This window comes from Bos grunniens, chromosome 29 (genome assembly GCF_055505025.1).
Source record: "Bos grunniens cultivar Pamir isolate PY7600 chromosome 29, Bosgru_T2T1.0, whole genome shotgun sequence".
Taxonomy (NCBI): Eukaryota; Metazoa; Chordata; class Mammalia; order Artiodactyla; family Bovidae; genus Bos; species Bos grunniens.
This window is the reverse complement of record NC_141193.1, coordinates 35165068-35185927: the sequence shown is the minus strand read 5'-3', so window position 1 is coordinate 35185927 and position 20860 is coordinate 35165068. Positions and strand designations below refer to the sequence as shown.

The 20860-nt window shown below is 46.8% G+C and overlaps 1 protein-coding gene across 14 annotated transcripts in view; it reads left to right on the top strand.

Moving 5' to 3' along the window:
* The window catches only part of TENM4 (teneurin transmembrane protein 4), a 1162188-nt gene that overhangs the window by 315745 nt on the left and 825583 nt on the right, over positions 1–20860 (top strand). The gene's annotated exons all lie outside the window — the stretch shown is intronic.

The window sequence follows — 20860 nt, the reverse complement described above, 5'->3', positions numbered from 1 at the left end:
CTAGCCAAGATTATTTGTCAGACAACATTGGATTCTGGAGAGGATGCTGGGAGAAAGGTACTCTCCTTTGCTGCTGGTGGAAATGCAAATTAACCTACCCTTTTAGAAAAGCAATTTGGCAATAACTGTCAGTAGTCCTAGAAACACTTATTCCCTTTATTCCAGTATTCGGATTCTAGGAATCTAGCCAAAGGAAATAATCAGAGATGGGCAGAAAAGATGAAGAATAAAAATGTTCATCGCAGTGTTATTTATAATGGTGAAAAAAGAAGAATAGGAATTGGATCGGACAAGTTAAATATGGCAGAGCCAAGCAGTGGGATATCATGCAAAGATTAAGTGTTGTTTCTGACATGTTTTTTGTGACATGGGAGAAAGCCACAAAGAAATTTATGTTTAGAAAAATACCAAATGCTCTACTATTAAAACCCAAATATATTTGTCAAAGCAGGCATTTGTTGAAACAGAGCTAAGAAGAAATAGACAAGCTAGTAAAGGTTGCAACCTGTGAATTAATAGAATTTTTTGATGATTTTGAGAGAATCACTTTAGCTTTTTCCTCTGCATTTTGTACTTTATTTTTTCTCTTATTTTACGCATCACAGTGCGTGGGCTTCTCACTGTGGTGGCTTCTCTTGTTGTATAGCATGGGCTCTAGGTATATGGGCTCAGCAGTTGCGGTGCAAGGGTTTAGCTGCTCCTCAGCATGTGGGATCTTCCCGAACCAGATCGAACTCCTGTCCCCTACATTGGCAGCTGGACTCTTGACTACTGGAAAGTGAAAGTGAATCGCTCAGTCGTGTCTGACTCTTTGCGACCCCATGGACTAGAGCCTACCAGGCTCCTCCGTCCATGGGATTTTCCAGGCAAGAGTACTGGAGTGGGGTACCATTGCCTTCTCCAAGGCATCTTCCTGACCTAAGGATTGAACCCGGGTCTCCTACATTGTAGGCAGATGCTTTACCGTCTGAGCCACCAGGGAACTACTAGAGCACCGGTGAAGTTTGGATTTCTTTTAAATTTTTTTTTAACTAAGCCAACCTGCAATGTTTGGCCACACGTGCCCCGCTGTGCCCTCCCCAGTGCTGTGCCGTCAAGCGCTCTCAGCTCTCCCTGTCTGCCCTTTCTAGCAGTTTGGCATTTCTGGCTTATCCCATCCAGTGTTTGTCTACCGCCAAGGCCAGGAAGTGCTTCCTAGCATCCAACCTGAACTGCTCCTTATGGCCCCTGAAGTCAGTTTCTCTGTGTATGCGCTCTGAGGTGGTTCCCACTAACCAGCGTGGAATATTGGGAAGAGCATCAGCTTCGGAGCCAGAAAGAACTGGGTCAGACCCTGACACCCACTACCTCGCTGTGTGACCTTGGGCAACCTTCTGAGCCTCAAAGCTCTCATCTGCAAAATTGGGAACACAGGTGAGCTCATCTCATATCGAGTGGCTGTGAGGATTAAGTGTTCATTCAGGAGAACACCTGGTACAAGGGGGCAGATGACCCATGGAGGATGTCAGCTCCTTGTCTGCCAGGATCCTCCCTGGAGGTTGGTAGGCTCCCCACTTTCCTGATGGAGATGGGCATCTGGTGTTGCAGGACTCGTCCCCAACACACGGCTTTGGGTTTGCAGAGCTGGGACTTGATGGATTGTGGCCGATGCTGAGTCGTGGACCTTCTCAGGTACAGGCTGGCAAGCTCTGTTGCTGCCTGGCCTATTTTCTTTTGTTTTATCAGTTTCCTGGGATGCACTTCATCCTAATCCTGTGTAAACCCCTCAATATTTCCTAGCCACGTGCTCCGTCCCTCTCAAGGAATAAATAAAGCAGACTGTTCTGTTATTGCAGGATGAATGATTATAACAAACAAACAAAAAAAGATGCTTAAATCAAAAGTAGCCCTGATAGAGTAACAGAGGTCGGGTACTCAGCTTGGAACCCCTTCCCAGGTCTCCAGAACCCTGTGGCTCAGCTCACTTTTTTGCCATCTTGTGAAACCGCCGCCCACACTTCCTATCTTGGTAGCTTGTAAGAGACCCCGAATTTGTGGACAGCCCCACTACCAGTTATGACACTTCATTTCTGTGGGACTTTGACAAGTTGCTTAATGTCTACACTCCTTAGTTTCCTTATCCATAAGTTGGGGATAATGATGATGATTTGGTAGGATTATTGAGAGGATTATCAGGAAAGAATGTGGCACTTTTGTGAGTCCTTATCATTGTTGAATGAGCATCTTTTTTTTGAGGGCCACCTGAATCATGAGGGTTTTTTTTCCTCCACTATGGATAGTTCTCCCATGTACTTCAGTTAAGTGTTTTTCAAAGCCATGTAGGACAGTAGTCAATTCTAGTGCATTTGGGGTTGAATTCTCTGTTTGTCACCTAGTAGCTGTATGAAGTCAAGTAACTTCTCTGAGCTTTCAACAGCTTTTCACTTCTAAAATGGAAAATAGAAGTCTCTACCCCAAACAGTTGGTGTGGGGTCGGTAAAGCTGGTGAAGTGCCTGACGGGCTGCGTCTTCTGTGTGAATGGTGGCTCTTGCCGTTGCTGTTTTTCCTTCCTGTTACCCCCTCGCCCACCTGGCTCTTGACCTTCTGATTCTTGCTTGCAGAGTCTTGACTGAACTGTCATCACAGTTCACAGTGGACCTATGTGTGTGTTGGTGTGGGTGTTGGGCAGGGTGCTGGGAGGGTTCAAGCCAGCTTGTTTCTGGCGTTTGCAGGTCAAACTCTAAGAGGAACTCTGGCACCCCTGCCTTGTGAAAATGGAGGTGTCTGTAGAAATAGAAAAGCCAAGGGGCTCAGGATGTAGACCACGGTCCTTTTTTCTGACTCCAGCTCTGGCCTTTTGCCAGTCCGCCCAGCCAGGTCAGAGTCTTGTTCCACCTGCTTCTCCCAGCTGCTGTCAGATGCTGGATTTTGAGTTCCAGCTCAGCGCCCTGCACAGTGGGTCCCAGGCTTGACTGTGTCTCAGAATCAGCCGGGAGCTGTTATCAATGCCCAGCTCCACCCTAGAGCGCTCTGAATGGCTCTAGCTGGGACCTGGCCACAGAGCTCTGCAGAGCTCCCCAGCTGATGTGAAAGTGTAACCCAGACTGAGAAATGGTGCAGAGTTATAGAGCCTCATGACATATTTGTTCTCTCTCTTCTTCAAAGAAGTGTTGAGGAATTTATGTATGAGGTGGGTGACCTAATTTATTTGAGCCAAGGGACTACAGATATAGCAATCAAGGCTTCTTTCCCACCCCTTCCCTGGGCCTTCTGGGCGAACTGGGGCATCTGGGTCAGAAAAGTAGCCCTCCTCTCAGCCTGTCTTCTCGTTCCAACACAGTTGTGTTCTGAGTGCCGGGAAGGGCCTAGCCCTCGCTGGGGGATGTGGTGATATTGCTTTGACCTGGTTTTGCTGCTTTTATGTTCGTTTCTGGGCAGAGCCCTATTAACTATTCATGCACGGCCCTCCACCCAGCCAGCAGGGCCTCGGGATTCCCTGAGTAGAGGAGGGAATGTCTGAGCCGTTTCTGCTTCCTAGAGAAGGCTGAGATGGGAGTAGCTCACCAGGGCTGGTGCCCGAGAATTGACACGATCTGAGGGCCTGGAGACCTTGCACATCTGGAAGGTTTGGGTGATTTTTACATCTTCAAATAATGACTGTTTTCTTGAGAAACCCTCTTAACTTGAGATAATCTCAAACCCACCCCAAGCTGGGAAAACATGTTGTGTTCTGGAGAGGGCCTTTGAAACTTAACGAGCCCAGGCACCGCCTGGGGACTTGTCCAAGCATGGGCTCTGACTGAGTTGGTGGGAGCATGGGCCTGAGACTCTGCACTTCTAATAAGCTCCCAGAAGCTGCTGATGCTGTTGGTTCGAGGTCCACAGGTTCTAAAACCTTGATCTTCCTTCCTGCTCCTGCTTGCCCTCTGCCTCTGCCTCATCTCCCCAGGCTCAGTGGAGTGCCAGGGCCTGTGGAGTCTTGTCAGATTCACACATCTCCTTGTTGGTATTGCGGTGGCCTTGGTGGCGGCAGCCGCAGTGGCACAGTAGGGACAGTAGAGACTGGTCATTTTCATCATAGAAAGATTGCAGTTTGAAGTCTTACCGTGTCCTCTTCAGGCTTTTATTTTCAGGTCCTCAAACTAATTAAACCTCACGGCACGTTGTGGAACAGGTACTGACTTTTATTGCTAGGATAAATAGCACTCCGAAAATTTTGTAACATTTATCATGTTTTTATTTAATGTGATTTCTTTCTGATGATACCAGTAGTACACGTAAGCAACAGAAAAACATAAAAACTTAACCCAGAGAACAAATGAAAATGACCCGTAACCCTGCCGTGTAGCGGTGGCTCCTCCCAGCATTTTGGTTTTCTGTCCAGTATTGAGTCTACATATAATACTACTCCCCCTCCCCCAGCAGTTGTAGCAGAGTGTTCTCATAGTTTTGTAACCTTAATACATCACATTTTCTCTCCAAAATGACTTTAAAATAGCCACACAGTACTCCCTCATAAGAATATGTCATTATTTGTTTAACCAGTTTCCTTTTGTTGTTTTCAGCTTTTTTTTTTACCACTGTCAGTAATGCTGAGATCAACATTTTAATGTGCTTGTCTCTTTATTTCCTTCAGCCCAGTTTCTTTACTTCAAATTGCTGGGTCAGAGGTTATGCAACTTTTTAAGGCTTTTAATATGTGATGCTCAATAGTCCTCAGGAAGGACTGAGCCCAGTTTGAGTTCCCTCTGGTTTTGCTAGGAGTTAGGTCAGGAAGTTGTCATTGTCTGCATTTTATGTGGGGAGCTGTGCCTCACCAGCAGTATCAGGGTATCACCCAGGACAGACGTGCCCTGCAGGCACCCCAGCTCCTGGCCAGTGTGCGTGGAGTGGTATCTGTGCTGGATGAGATGGTCATTGGACTGCTAGGGTGACCAGGACCACACTGCTTCCTGGATCTGTGAAGGCATTTGCATTTTTGGGGGAAGAGGGGAAGGGAGAAGAAAGTACTAACACAGTGTCTCCCAAACTTTAGACTCCGAATCAAAATATATCCAGATCCTGACCATCCCCACCACCATCTTCTGGTACCATTAGCTTGCCTCCCTGGTTTCCTGCTTCGATCCTTGCCCCCCAGCATTTCAGCACAGCAGCCAGAGTGATCCTGTTTAAGACGTGATCACATTAAAATGTGAATCCGGACACATCACCCGTCTGTTCAGAACTCTGCAGCGGCTCCTCGTTTGCCTTGGAGTAAGTCACAGTCCTTACAGGACGTGCAAATAGCCCCTCCGTGGTCCAACGAAGCCCACCTCTTGCTTAGTTGGAACATGTCAGGCCCACTCCTGCCTCAGGGCTGTGCCTTCTGCCCTGAGTCATCTTCTCCTGGACGTCTGCATGGCTGGGTGCTCACCTCCAGGTCTTTTTCTCCTCCATCACCTTTGCCTTCTCAATGAGATCCCCCCCTAACAGTCCTCTTGTGTTGGTGGCCATCCCTCTTCCCTGCCCCTCGTTTTTCAGACCTCTCCTACCCTGCTATATTTTCTTTCCATGGTGTTAAATACTATGTATTATGATTTTAGCAAGATCACTCTGACTGCTGTGTTACGAATAACCTGAGGGGCTGTGGGGCAGTTCAAGGGCAGAGCATACTATATAATTTACTCCTTCCTTAAGCATGTGGGCTGTGGACATAAATAAAGACTGCCCAACTTCGAGCAAGCCGAGGCTGATTATTCAGAGCCTGCAACAAGGGAGTCAGCCACCATCGCTCACCTTGGGTTTGACTCAAAGGCAGGTAGAGCAGTGGGAAAGGTTAACAGTGGGAAAAAGGGAGGCCCCGGAGTGCTGCTTTGGTTGAAGGCTGTTGGCTTGAGGAAGCTGGGGGTGGGCTATCCTTTGTGATTGGTTTAGGAAACCTATTTGCCTGTTTCTCATTGGTCCTTTCCTAGAGAGCCCTGGTGGCTCACTCAGTAAAGAATCTGCCTGCAATGCAGAAGACCTGGGTTCGATTCCTGAGGTCCGGAAGATCCCCTGGAGAAGGAAATGGCAATCCATTCCAGTATTCTTGCCTGGAAAAATCCCATGGACGGAGGAGCCTGGAGGGCTACAGTCCATGGGGTCGCAGAGCTGGACACGACTGAGCGACTAGCACTCTCACTCACTCGGATTGGTCCTCAGGTGGCAGCAGGGAGCAAAGATTAGGAAAGCTGGCAGGTGACGGACCAAGTCTTGACTGTGTGGGGCTGGCTGTTGCAGAGCTGGGGGTGAGAGTTCTGTTTTCATCTGCTCTGGCTGGTTTGCATCTGTTTGGCCTCTCATGACTGTGGTGAGTCTCCACGAGGCAGCCATCTTTGTCTCTTGTCCTCTGAGGTAATTCCTGTGCTTAGAGAGTGTCTGCCAATGAGAGCCGCTCAATCCTTGCTGAATTGTGTGTTGCATTTGGCCCGCATAACCTCACTGAGTCCTCGCAACAAGCTGAGGTCTTACTTTTCCCATTTTCCAGAGGAGGAAGGGGGACGCAAAGAGGTTAGACTTCTTAGCCAAGGTCACCCCCCATTGGTGAGTCAGGGAGCCAGGGTTCCTACCCAGATCTACCTGACCATAAAGCAGATGTCGCTTCCAGGAGCTGTTCGTGGTTCATCTGCAGAAAACCGAGGGCTGGGGAACTCGTCCACTCTGCCTTGAGGCAGGAGCAAGGTACACACAGCTTCACAGGTCTCTGAATTTTGAGCTAAAACTTTTCATAGAAGATGTGCAGCCTCTCCTGACAACTTCCCGCACTGATGACCAGTGCCTGGTAGCAAAAATTAATTAAGGCTCCTAGAAGGAGAATTTCCCTTTATTACCTAACCCTGATAATACCTCTAGAATGTGGAAATAGGCTGGAAATTCATTCTACACCAGAGTTTGGGTGGTTGTCTCAGGCACCAAACAGATGTCTGAGGCCCCCACATTTGAGCTAGGGAGTATGTGTGTTTGAGTGTGAGGGCAGGGAGTGGGGAGTGTCTATCATTTACAGCACATGCTTGGAACTTTTCAAGTTAAAGTGTTAACTCTCATGGTTGTCATCTCTTGATCTGATGTTGCCACTCATCTCTGTTCCCCATCCCCTCCAGAATCATGGAATCCAGGTCACTTGTTCAGAAGTGGACCCCAGAGGCAGAGGCCAGAGAGAGGCTGTGATGTGGGGAAGGTCAGCAGGTGTCACAGCTCCCAGCAGAGGGGGAACCAGGTCCAGCTAAGGGAGTTAGGCCATTTGATCCCTGCTGTGTGCTGAGCCCCCTACTGTGAGCTGAACATCACAACTCTGCCAGGCTGACTTAGGGTGCTCAGTCACCAACTCTGTGAGCAATGGAGCCAGGATTTGAATCTGGTCTTTCTGGCTCCATGCCTGTCTTCTTCTGTTTCATCGTTTCATCAATCAGGAAAAGCTGACCAAGTCTCTGGGGCTGGTCTCATAGGAGCTAACCAGCAGTCTTTCCCCAGGGGCTCCGGAAGCCAAGCCTGGGTGGGGAGTTACTTCAGTTCAGCATGAGGGAGAGCATCCTACCAAGTACTGCACGGCCCGGGGAGGGAGTGAGCTCCCTGTAAGTGGGAAGAGTACAAGCAGGGGCTGTCTGGGTTTGCAGGGCATGGGAAAATGGACTCACTGTCCTCTTTAAACATTCAGTTACAGAATGACTGGCTCCCTTTGGTGGGGCTGCTCATCTGGATCTTCGGCACGATTATGGACTATCCTGATTAATCAGTCCATTAAAGCTTGGTGAGTGAGTCGTGACCTGCAGCAGGTGTCATTCAGGACAGAAGGGCAAGGGAGTCCATTCAGACCTCAGAGTTCTTAGGATATAGGAAAGATATTATCAGACATCTCGAGTTGGAAAGTCAGGCCAACCTTGTTTAAATCCTAGCGAAGCCATCACTAGCCCATGTGGTCCCCACATTGGCACCAGTGACTAGATGACTCTGATAGAGAGGGCTGTCCCTCACTGAGGTCCACTGTGCTAGTTTGTATGACCTTTGGCAGATACAATAACCTCTTAGTCTTAATTCCTTCCTCTTTAATATGGAGTAACAAGTCCTGCTTTGGGGAGGAAATGGAATAACAGTAATCAGGCATCCAGCACAGCCTGGCACCAAGGAGACACATCTGAGAAAGAACTCTCATACCCAGGTTGCTTGGAGGAGGCAAAACAAGATTCCGACAGAAAGAAGTGTCCGGGATCAGGTGTGAGGGGCTTCCCAGGGGGCGTTAGTGTAGGAGATGCAGGTGCAGGAGACTTAAGACATGTGGGTTTGATCCCTGGGTGAGGAAGAGCCCCTAGAGGAGGGCATGGCAACCCACTCCAGTATTCTTGCCTGGAGAATCCCATGGACAGAAGAGCCTGGCGGGCTACAGTCCATGGGGTCAGAAAGAGTAGAACATGACTGTGCGACTAAGTATGCATGTGAAGAATGAGAACATGTTTTTTAAGAGGACAAGAAATATTGCGATCAGATTCCTCCTCCTTCCTCTGTTGCTGATCACTCCCCTCTTCCCTCCTGCAAAATCGGCCAAAGAGACTTTCTGAAATCCTCCGCTCCTGGAAGCAGTAGCTTTGATTCTGGCCTCCCATTTAACCCTCCTTCCACCCCTGCCCCATGCCTAACTGCCCCTAGGGCTGGCATAGATTCCCCCCCATACCTGGAGCAGGCCAAGAACAGGCCCTTTTCCCTGACTTGTTAAGTATGAATTGGAAATTTGTTTCCATGTAGCTCCCTTGCCAAAAAAACAAATGCCCTGAGTAAGCATTCAAATCTGGCTTAGAGGCAACAGAAGCTGCAAATGCAGCTGAATATTTCATGAAGACCTTCTCATACCACATGCTCTGCTCTTTTGGAGGGGGTGGGGTGGGGGCGAGAGCCTGGAGTTTTGGGGGGAAGTCCCCTAACTTCCTGCATCTCAGTCTCCTCACCTGTGAAATGTAGTCTTTCAACTAACTGGGGTCTTGGAGGGCAATCGGAGGTAATAGAGATGAAGTGTCTGGCAGGGTGCCTGGCCCATTGTAGGTGTTTAGTAAACATTCATTCTCCTGTCAGATCCTTCCTGTTCTTTTCCCAGAATACGTGCTTTTGGGAATAGCATCGTCCTGAACGACACAGGCCCGCATTACAGGGTCCCTAGAGGGCTTAGGCTCAGGGCAGCCTACCAGCCAGCTCCTTTGAACCCGAGCTTTGAGATCAGGCCTGGCATCCTCGGAGAGCTCTCAGAAGGCAGGATGTCAAGAATTCTCGCTGCTCCAATAACTGAGCTTGCTGTCAGTTCCAAACTAAGCCACCCTGTTGGAAGGCTGGTTTAAAATAAAGGTGACAAGCAAATGCCTTCCTGGTCTTTATTCAAAGAAGAGTAATTAGAACAGCAAAATAGAAGCCTGATGAGGTTTTCCGCCCCAGGCCCAGGCCCCAGCCTCGGGCCAGACCCCAGCCCCTCCTGTTCCACCCAGGGAGTCAAGCTTGCTGTAATGAAAACAAGAGGAGTGTGGTGTTTTGTAACTATTTTTATACCTACATCAGACTTGATGTTAGTGCCTCTGAATTATTTAACATTTTTCTTTCTCAGCTGGCCTCTCCAGCAAGTTTCTCTCTCAGGGCGGAGGAGTTGTTATTCAGGAAACAATGGAGGCGGACAAACGCCAACTCTTAAGGCTTCTGCTTTCCTAGGGTGGCCTGACAGTATTAGGTATCCTTTTATGAAGCAGGGGGGCTCGTAAAATGTAGGTGGCAGGAATTCCTGTCTGCATTTTATAGATAGACATTGGAGGCTCAGGAGGGTTAAGCAACTGACCTGAGAGCACACAGCAGGGAGTGAGGGAGTCAGATTTCAAGTTCCGGTCTTTCTGACCTCTAGCATTGGCTGCTTCTATTGAGATGGGCTCTTTTCCCAGCTGTCCTTTACCCTGTGTGTGTGTGTGTGTGTGTGTGTGTGTGTGTTTAGACTAATATAACCTGTTAGCTTCCAGGGCATCTCATCCAGTCACCCCAAAACAGTTTGCAGGTGACTGGAGGTGGGAAGAAGGACCTCAGAGGCTCAGAAATGAGAAGCCAGGGGTGAGGGAACCCCTCGGTACAACCGTATATTAATGGGAAAACTCGCTGCTTTTCACAGGCGGTCCCATCAGTACACTTAGCAGGCCCCCGCGGTAGGTTAACTTGCTTCTGTCAGCATCACCTGTGGGGTAGGAATGCCTCCCTCCCTCGCAGCATCCTCTTTAAAGCAGTGTCTGTACCTTGGGCCTCTTAGAAGGGGGTGATGATTGGCAGCTCTAAACCACCCCAAACAACAGGAGGGAGTGAACTAGACTCTTATTACCTGCCTCTCATAATTAAAGTCCATCAGAGACTTTTTTAATGGGTATTTTGAAATAGACATCCAGGCTTGAAAGGAATGCTACTGTGAGGGGAGATCAGGTCTCCCTGCAGAAGTGCTGTCCCCCTGGTACCTGTTTTATTTCAGAGCCAGGGAAGATTATGCTCTTTCCATATTCTGTTCTTTAAGTGCGTATTTAATTATTGGTGACCTGGAGATGACTCTCTTTTTTTAAATTCTTCACTCTACCTTGGTGAAAACCCTGGTGGAGTTACCATATGAACTCTCTGGGGGGGACAGGCCTCTGAAAATCAGCCAGGGACACTTATTCCAAAAGTGCCCATCGTTAGGATTTCAATAAAATGTGCCGGGCTAAAGCAGTTGTTAGTAATGTTAGTAACAGTTGTATTTTGATAGGAAGGCATTTTATGAGGATATCAAGTGATACCACATTCAGTTAAATAAAGTACTATTTGATGCATGCAAATTCTTTGATATTAAATTCCAGAGAGCTGTATGAAGTACTTGGTCTCCTTCATATATATATGCATGAAAGCATAAAGCAAAAATAATGTACCATTTTTTTTTTTCCTGGATGACTCTATTTATGAAAACTTGCAGACTTGGAAGTGGAATGACATTCTAAGAAGACTTCTTATGTGAAATAATTTGATTTAAAGTTTTAGGAACATTTAAAAAATGACCAGTGTGTTTTCAGATGTCTCTGCATGTGATTTTGCAAGGGGGAGAGGAGGGAGAAAGAGTCCCACTTTAAAAATTCCTTGCGTGTACCAGAAGCTTCTGTGCAGGGATTATCTCATCTGACGCACACACAGATGCCCTGAAAGTAGATATTATCAGCCTGTCTCTGATGGCAAACTGATAACCTGGAAGGTTAAGTAACATCCCTAAGGCTACTCTGCTGGTGGACTTAGGGTTGAACTTGACTTCATCTCTCTCCCAAGTGGGTGCTGTTAACCTCTGCCCCATACTGGCTCCTGGAACTGGATTTCAAGCTTTTTTTTTCCATGAAGGAGAAGAACCCCACAAAAACACTGGTGTCCAGATACATCTGGGAAATGCCAAATGAGACAGGTTAAACATGCCTGTGCACTGCAGGAATTCTCAGAGCCTTGACGAGACCCATGTGAATCTCTGTGAGAGGGAAAGAGTACGTAAATGTTCTTGCACTCCCAACAGAAGAGTTTTCAAAAATGTTTGCAGAACCCCCCCTGAGAGCCAAATTCTTTCAGAAACTCCTTGGAGAGTGCTGACCCCATGGATTCCAGAAGAGACAAGGTTCTGAGAAGTGATCAAGGCAGATTGCTCAGCAAGCACTCTGTCCACTCTTCTCTAGAAGGCTGCAAGCCTGCCTCCTCTTTCCATCAGTCCCTCAGATAAACGGAGCAGGTTTTCTGTTCCAACCCCTTCCAACCTGTTTTATCAGAAACATCGAAGAAGATTTGAATGCGGAGAGTGAGGATTTAGCATTTTTTTATATGTTAAGTCATCAGGAGGGAGAAAACCTTTTGTGAGAAGGATTTGCATTACTGAAAGAGCTTAAAGACAAAGATAAGCTTTAAAAATATATGCAGAACAAAGAGAACACAGTGGGTTAGAAGCAAATATTTAAATCTGCCTTATTCCATTAAGGAGCTTAAAAAAAATGTGGCTCTCCTCTCTTTCATTTTTTCTCATTCACAGACACACACACACACACACACACACACACACACAGTCACACAGGAATTCTCACACCCAAATCCCCCACACCTTGGATCTGAACTGAGGGATAGTCTGGCTCACCTGTGTAGCTGGAGAAACCGAAGACCCAGAAGGATGGCTCTGACCTCCACTCACAAAGCCAATCAGTTGCTGGGACTTCCCGCCAAGGGAAGGACACAGGGATGGTGTCTAACCTCTTCTGAACCCCTGCTAGGATGCAGATGCTAATCCCTACCTCCTTACAACTCACCTGGGAGGAGGGCATTAGCTTCACTTCTAGGGGAGGAAATAAGGCTGGGATAGGATCCACAACACACCATCTATGGACTATACAGTCCATGGAATTCTCTAGGCCAGAATAGATCCCCAGGGGATCTTCCCAACCCAGAGGTCGAACCCAGGTCTCCCGAACTGCAGGTGGATTCTTTACCAGCCGAGCCACAAGGGAAGCCCAACTGGTCCTGCAGAGGGATTTAAGTCCATATTGCAGCATCAAGTCCAAATTTTGAGTTTCTTGACTCCCAAACTAATTTCACAACCTTACTATCTACCTGCCCCTGACTCACAGGAAGAACTGGAGGTTGGTTGCCCCCGTTGCCTTCTAGGGAGACAGGAGGGATCATGTCCATCCCCGGGCTGTGGTTGTCACTATGGATGCCGGACACAGAGGGAGGGAGCCAGACACGGCCCCGTGGGCGTGGGCTGCATAGCAGCCTTGTTCCCAACTGCTCAGGTGGTTTATAAGCAGCAGGGTGAGTCACGGAGCAGACAAAAGCCACTGACTCAGCCCAGGAAGGGAGGTGCCCTCAGGTCCTTGATTCAACCTTGCCATGGCTCGCCAGGGCTGGTTTGAATTCTGTAAAAAGCCAGGTAGGTTTTTATCTTCTTGACTGCTTTGGATGTGAGTTTGTTACTAAGACAGGGAGATGGCTCAGCTGCCTTCCCTCCATCCTCTGCTTCAAACCTTTATAAGCCAAGCCTGTTATAGATACGGCCTGGAATATGCACAGTCCCAACAAGGAGGGCTGCCTGCAGAGATGGTACCTGGTTGGGGGGACCTGCATTCAAGTGATGCCTCCACTGCTGGACACCGGGTTGCACTCCTCTTTGGGACTTTTGGAGTTTAGGGGCTCATTCACAAAGTCTGTCAATTAGTGTTTGTCAAGCATGTCCAATTGGCCAAGCACTGTGGTTGGCCAAATCAGGAAAAAACTGCTAACCTTCAAGACACGTGCACGAGAAGGAGTGATTGAAGAAGGGTGTAAGTGTTCAGGGGGCATGCAAGAGGCTCTCCCACTTCTGCATAGAGGCCTTCAGGGATGGTGTCACAGAGGAGGTGGAGCTTGAACTGTGCTGAAGGGCATCAAGAGTCAGCCAGGGTAAGTGGAGAGGATGTTTTGTGTGCAAGAACAACATACCAAGTACAAACAGGATAATGGGAGATCAAGGTATTTCAAATAGACTCAAGCAAAAGACGTCATACTGGGTGATGTGGTAAGAGGGAGAATAGATTGGAAGGGTTCCTAAAAGCCAGCAGGGACCTTCAAAGCCAACCTTCAGAGTCAGCTTATAAGCAACACAGTTGGCTATGACTCATCAGCCAGGAGCGGCATCTTGCAACCGGCAGTAGCAGTATTCCTGTTGTTGTTCATGTCCGCCATACTGCAGTCCCAGTAAGGAATCAGTTGCACTTCACCACCATTGAGCAGACTTCCCCCAAAGAGAAATTCTAGACCGGTGCTTTTCAGTAGAAGTTCCCCAGGGATGGAACTGTCCTGTATTTGTGTTCCCCAATATCGTAGCTGTTTGTCACATGTTGCTCTTGGGTCTTTGAAATGTGGCTAGAAATTTGTAAAAATTTTTTGGTACTTGATTGCATTCATAGTGCTTGTTTATAATGCAGAATTATTTGTTGAATGTATTGTTGTTCTTGTTTAGTTGCTAAGTCGTGTCTGACTCTGTGACCCCATGGACTGTCCTCTTCCAGGCTCATCTGTCTTTGGGGTTTCCCAGGCAAGAGTACTGGAGTGGGTTGCCATTTCCTTCCCCAGGGATCTTCCCAACCGAGGGATGGAACCTACACCTCCTGTGTTGGCAGGTGGATCCTTTACCACTAAGCCACCTGGAAAGCCCCATGTTATATGTATATTCCCTTTCTATTGGTCTGGGCTGGTCAAGTGGGAGGAAGCCCACTTGTAATGCAGTGCTATATATCATATACGCCAGACACACACACGCACACACACTGCTGTGTATAATTGCTGATGCTGTATATCTCCCTAGGTGTGATATACAGTGAGAAAAGGGCCTCCTTGGAGGTGAGCACTCCACCCAGGGAGAATGCAGGAAAGGGATGACTTAATCTGCCTGAGAGCCACCAAGGTAAGCCTTTAGAGAGGAGAGGTCTTCTTCTTAAAGGGCCCTGAGAGTTTAGGAGCTCTCCCAGTGGGGAAATGTGGAAGGACTCCCCAGGCAGAGAAGAGAGCCTGGGGAAAAGGCTGTAAACTCTGCAAAAGTGCATCTCTGAAGGAAGCCAGGTGGGATGGGGTGACCTCAGGAAGAAGGAAGGCCCCTAGGGAGCTTGGACTTTATTCTAATGGGGCAGGGGAGCCAAACATATTGTGTGCTATCACATTGAGTATCAGCAGAAGAGTCATGGGCATCATGCAAGAAGGCAGGAGATGTGAATACTGGGCCGTGTAATTCTGTAGACAGGGAACATGAACACCACAATTCAAAGCCAAGGATTTGAGGTCAGAATGCAAAAGTAGACTGTCTTCTACCAGGTTGTGGTTGTTCAGTCGTGAAGTTGTGTCTGACTCTTTGTGACCCCATGGACTGCAGCACGCCAGACTTCCCTGTCCTTCAGTATCTCCCGGAGTTTGCTCAAATTCGTGTCCATTGAGTCAGTGATGCCATCCAGCCATCTCACCCTCTGTCACCCCCTTCTCCTTAAACCCTCAATCTTTCCTAGCATCAGAGTCTTTTCCAACAAGTTGGCTCTTTGCATCAGGGGGCAACGGTATTGGAGCTTCAGCTTCAGTCCTTCCAATGAATATCCAGGGTTGATTTCTTTTAGGATGGACTGGTTTGATCTCCGTGCAGTCCAAGGCACTCTCAAGAGTCTTTTCTAGCACCACAGTTTGAAAGCATCAGTTCTTGGGTGCTCAGCCTTTTTTATAGTCTCATATCCATACATGACTACTGGAGAAACCACACCTTTGACTATACAGACCTTTGTCAGCAAAGTGATATATTAGCTTTTTAATACGCTGTCTAGGTTTGTCATGGCTCTCCTTGGTATATTGTCTCATTTGGTACCACTTTCATGTTTGGAGTTTTCCTTCAAGTCGTTAAGTTTGAGCCACAGCATGTGGCACTGCTGCTGCTGCTAAGGGGCTTCAGTCGTGTCCAACTCTATGCGACCCCATAGATGGCAGCCCACCAGGCTCTCCTGTCCCTGGGATTCTCCAGGCAAGAACACTGAAATGGGTTGCCATTTCCTTCTCCAATGCATGAAAGTGAAAAGTGAAAGTGAAGCCTCTCAGTCGTGTCCGACCCTCAGCGACCCCATAGACTGCGGCCTACCAGGCTCCTCCATCCATGGGATTTTCCAAGCAAGAGAACTGGAGTGGGGTGCCATTGCCTTCTCCAGCATGTGGCACTAGAAGACTATTAAGGAGGAGTCCCACGTGAGCCACCGGCAGCCCAGAGAAGAGTAACTGGTGGCCAGAGAGGCTGGTTGGCCTGCTCATGGATGCTCATCTTTCCCTAGCAGCACAGAGCCTTGGGTTCTAGAACTTGGTCTCTGGGCTAAGGAGAACTCCAGACGCATTTCCAGTGCCTATGTAATAAGTGTCAACATCTTAAAGTACACCTGCTTTTGTAGAGCAAAAATAAAGTTCTTTGTAGTGATCCCGTCAGTACACTCGCAATGTGCTCAGTATTGGTGTTCTGATGCCAGTGTCAGGTTTGAGGCTTTCGGTTAACTCCTTTCCACATATCGGTTTTGCCTTTAATGTTACACAATATCAACATATTGATCAAGGTCTCAGCTACAGTGTACCTTAGCTAAACTGTCCTGTGTTTCTAGCAAATAGGGAATGACTGCATGAGGGGTAACAATGTCAGTATTACATTTGTCTGCAGAGTCTGTATTTCTTTTTTTGCCATTCTTGGGTCATGCTCCCAAGTCCTGACTTTGCCTGAGAGATGGATGCCAGGCTTGCACAAGAGCAGTTTGAGTGGTGCACTGCCCTCCAGGGTGTAGGGCAAAGACCTGGAAGGGAACCTGGGCCTGCCCCCAGCTTACTGTGGAAAGTAGGCCGAGCTAGCTGACCTTGTTGATTCTGCTTCCCCATCTATAAAACTGGATATGAATACCGTCTTCATTATGTAGTTATGACGGTGAAATGCTATAATGTATTTAAACTCTTAGCATCATGCCTGTCACATACGGGCATACCTCACTTTATTGTGCTTCCCAGATATTGCATTTTTTACAAACTGGAGGTTTGTGGCAACCCTGCATTGAGCAAGTCTGTTGACACCATTATTCCAACAGCGTTTGTTCACCATGTGCCTTGGAGTTTGCTTGTTAAAGGGCCCTGAGCGTTTAGGAGCTCTCCAAGTGGGGAAATATGGAAGGACTCCCAGGCAGAGAAGAGAGCCTGGGAAAAAGGCTGTAAGCTCTGGAAAAACACATCTGTGTAATAGCTGTAATTAATATGTAGATACTAATTGCAGTTAGTATTGTAATTCTTACAGTATTTCAAACTCTCCACCAGCAAAAAAGATTACGACTCACTGAAAGCTCAGGTGACAGCATTTTGTAGCAATAAAATATTTTTAATATTTTAAATAAAACTATTTAAATATTTTCTTAAATTTTACTTATTTATTTATGGCTCTGCTGGGTTTCATTGCTGTGTGAGCTTTTCTCCAGTTGTGGCAGCAGGGACTACTCTTCTCTGTGGTTGGCAGGCTGCTCATTGAGGTGGCTTCTGCTGAAGCAGAGCACAGGCTCCAGGGCATGTAGACTTCAGTAGCTGCAGCACATGCACTCAGAATTTTGCCTCCCGGGCTCTAGAGCACAGGCTCAATAGTTATGCACACAGGCTTGGTTGCTCCACAGCATATGGGAACTTCCTGGATCAGGAGGCAAACCTGTGTCTCCTGCACTGACGGGTGGATTCTTTACCACTGAGCCATGAGGGAAGCCTGCAATTAAATACTTTTAATTAAGGTGCATATATTTGTTTTTTTAAACATAATGCTATTGCACACTTAATAGACTTCAGTATTGTGTAAATGTAACTCAGATATGCAGATGGCACCACCCTTGTGGCAGAAAGTGAAGAGGAACTAAAAAGCCTCTTGATGAAAGTGAAAGAGGAGAGTGAAAAAGTTGGCTTAAAGCTTAACATTCAGAAAAGTAAGATCATGGCATCTGGTCCCATCACTTCATGGCAAATAGATGGGGAAAACAGTGGAAATTGTGTCAGACTTTATTTTTTGGGCTCCAAAATCACTGCAGATGGTGACTGCAGCCATGAAATTAAAAGACACTTACTCCTTGCAAGGAAAGTTATGACCAACCTAGACAACGTATTCAAAAGCAGAGACATTACTTTGCCAACAAAGGTCTGTCTAGTCATGGCTGTGGTTTTTCCAGTGGTCATGTATGGATGTGAGAGTTGGACAGTGAAGAAAGCTGAGCGCTGAGGAATTGATGCTTTTGCACTGTGGTGTGGAGAAGATTCTTGCGAGTCCCTTGGACTGCAAGGAGATCAGTCCTGGGTGTTCATTGGAAGGACTGATGCTAAAGCTGAAACTCCAGTACTTTGGCCACCTCATGCGAAGAGTTGACTCATTGGAAAAGACCCTGATGCTGGGAGGGATTGGGGGCAGGAGGAGAAGGGGACAACAGAGGATGAGATGGCTGGATGGCATCACCGACTTGATGGACACGAGTCTGGGTGAACTCCGGGAGTTGGTGATGGACAGGGAGGCCTGGTGTGCTGTGATTCATGGGGTCGCAAACAGCTGGACACGACTAAGTGACTGAACTGAACTGAACTGAACTTTTATATGCCCTGTAAAACCAAAAAACTCATGTGACTCACTTTTTTTGCCATATTTGCTGCATTGCCATGGTTGGGAACTGACTCCTGATACCTCTAAGATATACTTGTAGCAAGGTAACAGTGTAACAAATGGCGACTAGCACCGCTGTTTTTGTCAAGTTTTTCTATCATACCTAATGACTTTTTTCAATACACAAGTGAAAGGATGCTTAACATCACTAATTTTTAGGGAAAATGCAAATTAAAACCATAATGAGATTTGACTTCAACCCATTCAAATGCCTAAAATGAAGACCGGTTATACTGAATTTTTGGTGAGGACATGAAGCAACAGAAACATAAAATGGTGCTACTACTTTGGAATAAAGTTTGGCAGTTTCTTAAGAAGTTAAATATACACCTGGCTTATAATCCACTACTAGATAGGTCCCTAAAGGAAATGAAACATATTTACATACAGAGTCCCGTACAGGAATGTTCACAGAAGCTTTGCTTGTAAGAGCAAAGACCTGTAAATGGACCAGATGTCCATCAGCAGGTGAACAATGAACACATCTTGGTGTAGCCCTTTCTGTGAAATACTATGCAGTGAAAAGGGAATGGGTTCTTGATAATCCCAATAACACGGATCAGTCTCGAAATAATTATACTGAGTGGAAATAAGCTAGCCAGAAAAATATGTACAGGCTGATTCCATGTATAGAAAACTCTACCAAATGCAAAGTGCTATCTTGTGATCGTGAGCAGGTTGGTGGTTGCTTGGAGAGGGGTGAGGGGAGGAGGGTATGGGGAAACTTCTGGGGGTGATGGATATGTTCACTGTCTTGACTGTGATGTAGTCACAGTGGTGATGCTAGTGATGTGTAGTGATATCAACTTGAATGTTGATACCAAAAGTCATTACACAATTTAAATATGTAAAGTATTATATATCAGTTGTAGCTCAATAAAGTGGTTTTGAAATTAATGTCCACTCCAAGGAAAGACAAATGACATACTCATACATCAGAGTGTGTTTATAAAACGATGGGTTAACTTCAGATGCGGCCACAGTGAATAGGGTTGGACTCCTAGTTCTGCCATTTGCTGTGTTGTGTTGGGCAAGTTACTTAACCGCTCTGAGCTGCAGTTTTTCATATGAAAGTGGAGCCTGTATCACATCACTGCTGTGATATACAAAGGTCTTAGCACAGAGTCTGGGCTCTCCATAGTGAATGCCCCCAGTTGCTCTCTAAAATGTTAGTATTTACTACTTTCAGATTTGTAAAGTACTTAACTACCCCGTACCCATAGCAAGCAGGTACAAATTCCTATGCATCAAACTGAGTTAATGCTTTGTTCTTCCTTGGGGCACAGAAATGAGTGTTTCCAGGGTGCTCTAAAGTAGTTTGCTCCCTTTGGTTGATTAGGCATGCCTTAATCTCACAAATCTCAGTTCCTTTCAGCAAACATTCTTTGAGGGGTTGGGAGGACTTCCCAAAGGAAGGGACTAATCACGGCATCTTAGAATTGGATGAGACTGAGACAGTCTCTCATCCAACACTGTCATTTGATAGGGATGGCCATTGAGGCTGGGGATGGAGTCTTGCCCAAGGTTACAAAGTGGTGGGGTAAAGAGTGAACCCAGTCTCCTGGCCACCCAGCTAGCCAGCTTGCCTGTGCGCCCCTAGCGCCTGCCTCTAAGCCAGACTGCACTTCACAGATGGAACAGTGGCAAGGTCGGCTGAGGTCATGTCCCAGTGATCAGATTTAATGGATTTTAAATGAATGAGGTTTTCTGCCCAGATCTTAGATTCAAGGAGCTCAGGGGACAACAGCCAAGGTTTTGGCATTCTTTGTGCATGACCCAGACAGGACGCTCTGGGCTCTGTCTCTCTACTCAGCCCCCATGTGTGTCTACTCCTAGAGTTTCAGAACCATTTATGTAAGATTGCTTTGGGAATGCCTGTTAAAAAAAAAAAAAATTGAAAGCCAGTTACATTTTTATTGCATGGGCCATAACATGTAGGGCCAAAAGAATTATATCTGTTTGCAGTAGTGAACGGGTTGAAAAAGTAAGTTCTTGGAGGCCCAATTCCAGAAGATTGACAAGGGAAGCTGTAGACAGAGCACAGATACCCCTCCATGCCTTCAGTTCTCGGCATCTCTTACTCGTGAACATTGGCACTAATAAGGAACATTTGGAGGTTGCCTTTACAGCCTTTCTTTCTCCTGGTCCTCGGACTCAGCCTATGGGAAATTTAGGAAATGGAGAGTCAGAAATTCAGTGACTTCTAAGATCCCCAGCTCCTGTGCAGCAGTTTGAACCTAAGCCTCCTAGTGTAGAATCCCAGCTCTTCATTATTCCAGACCAACTATTCTACAATTTCTCTTAAGGCTTTGAACTCAAAGGAAGTATCTTGCAGTGTGTGTGTGTGTGTGTGTGTGTGTGTGTGTGTGTGTATGGTGGGTGGGGAGTAGGGGCAGAGCCAGGGGATTTCTTTTCCCTTCCAGGGCAAAGTCAAGTTGAATTTTGAAATTTGGAGATAAATTATATGTGTCTTTCTACATCTCTTTTTTTCCTGTTGTCAGTATAGGGTGCATGAATAACATCTATAGAGAGCCACAAGATATTGATCACCCTTTCTCTTAAAATATTTGCTATATATGCTTTATCTGTGTGTGTGCATATATGTAGGTATATATTTTTCTTCACTTTTGCAGATATGTTTTTTTGTACATACG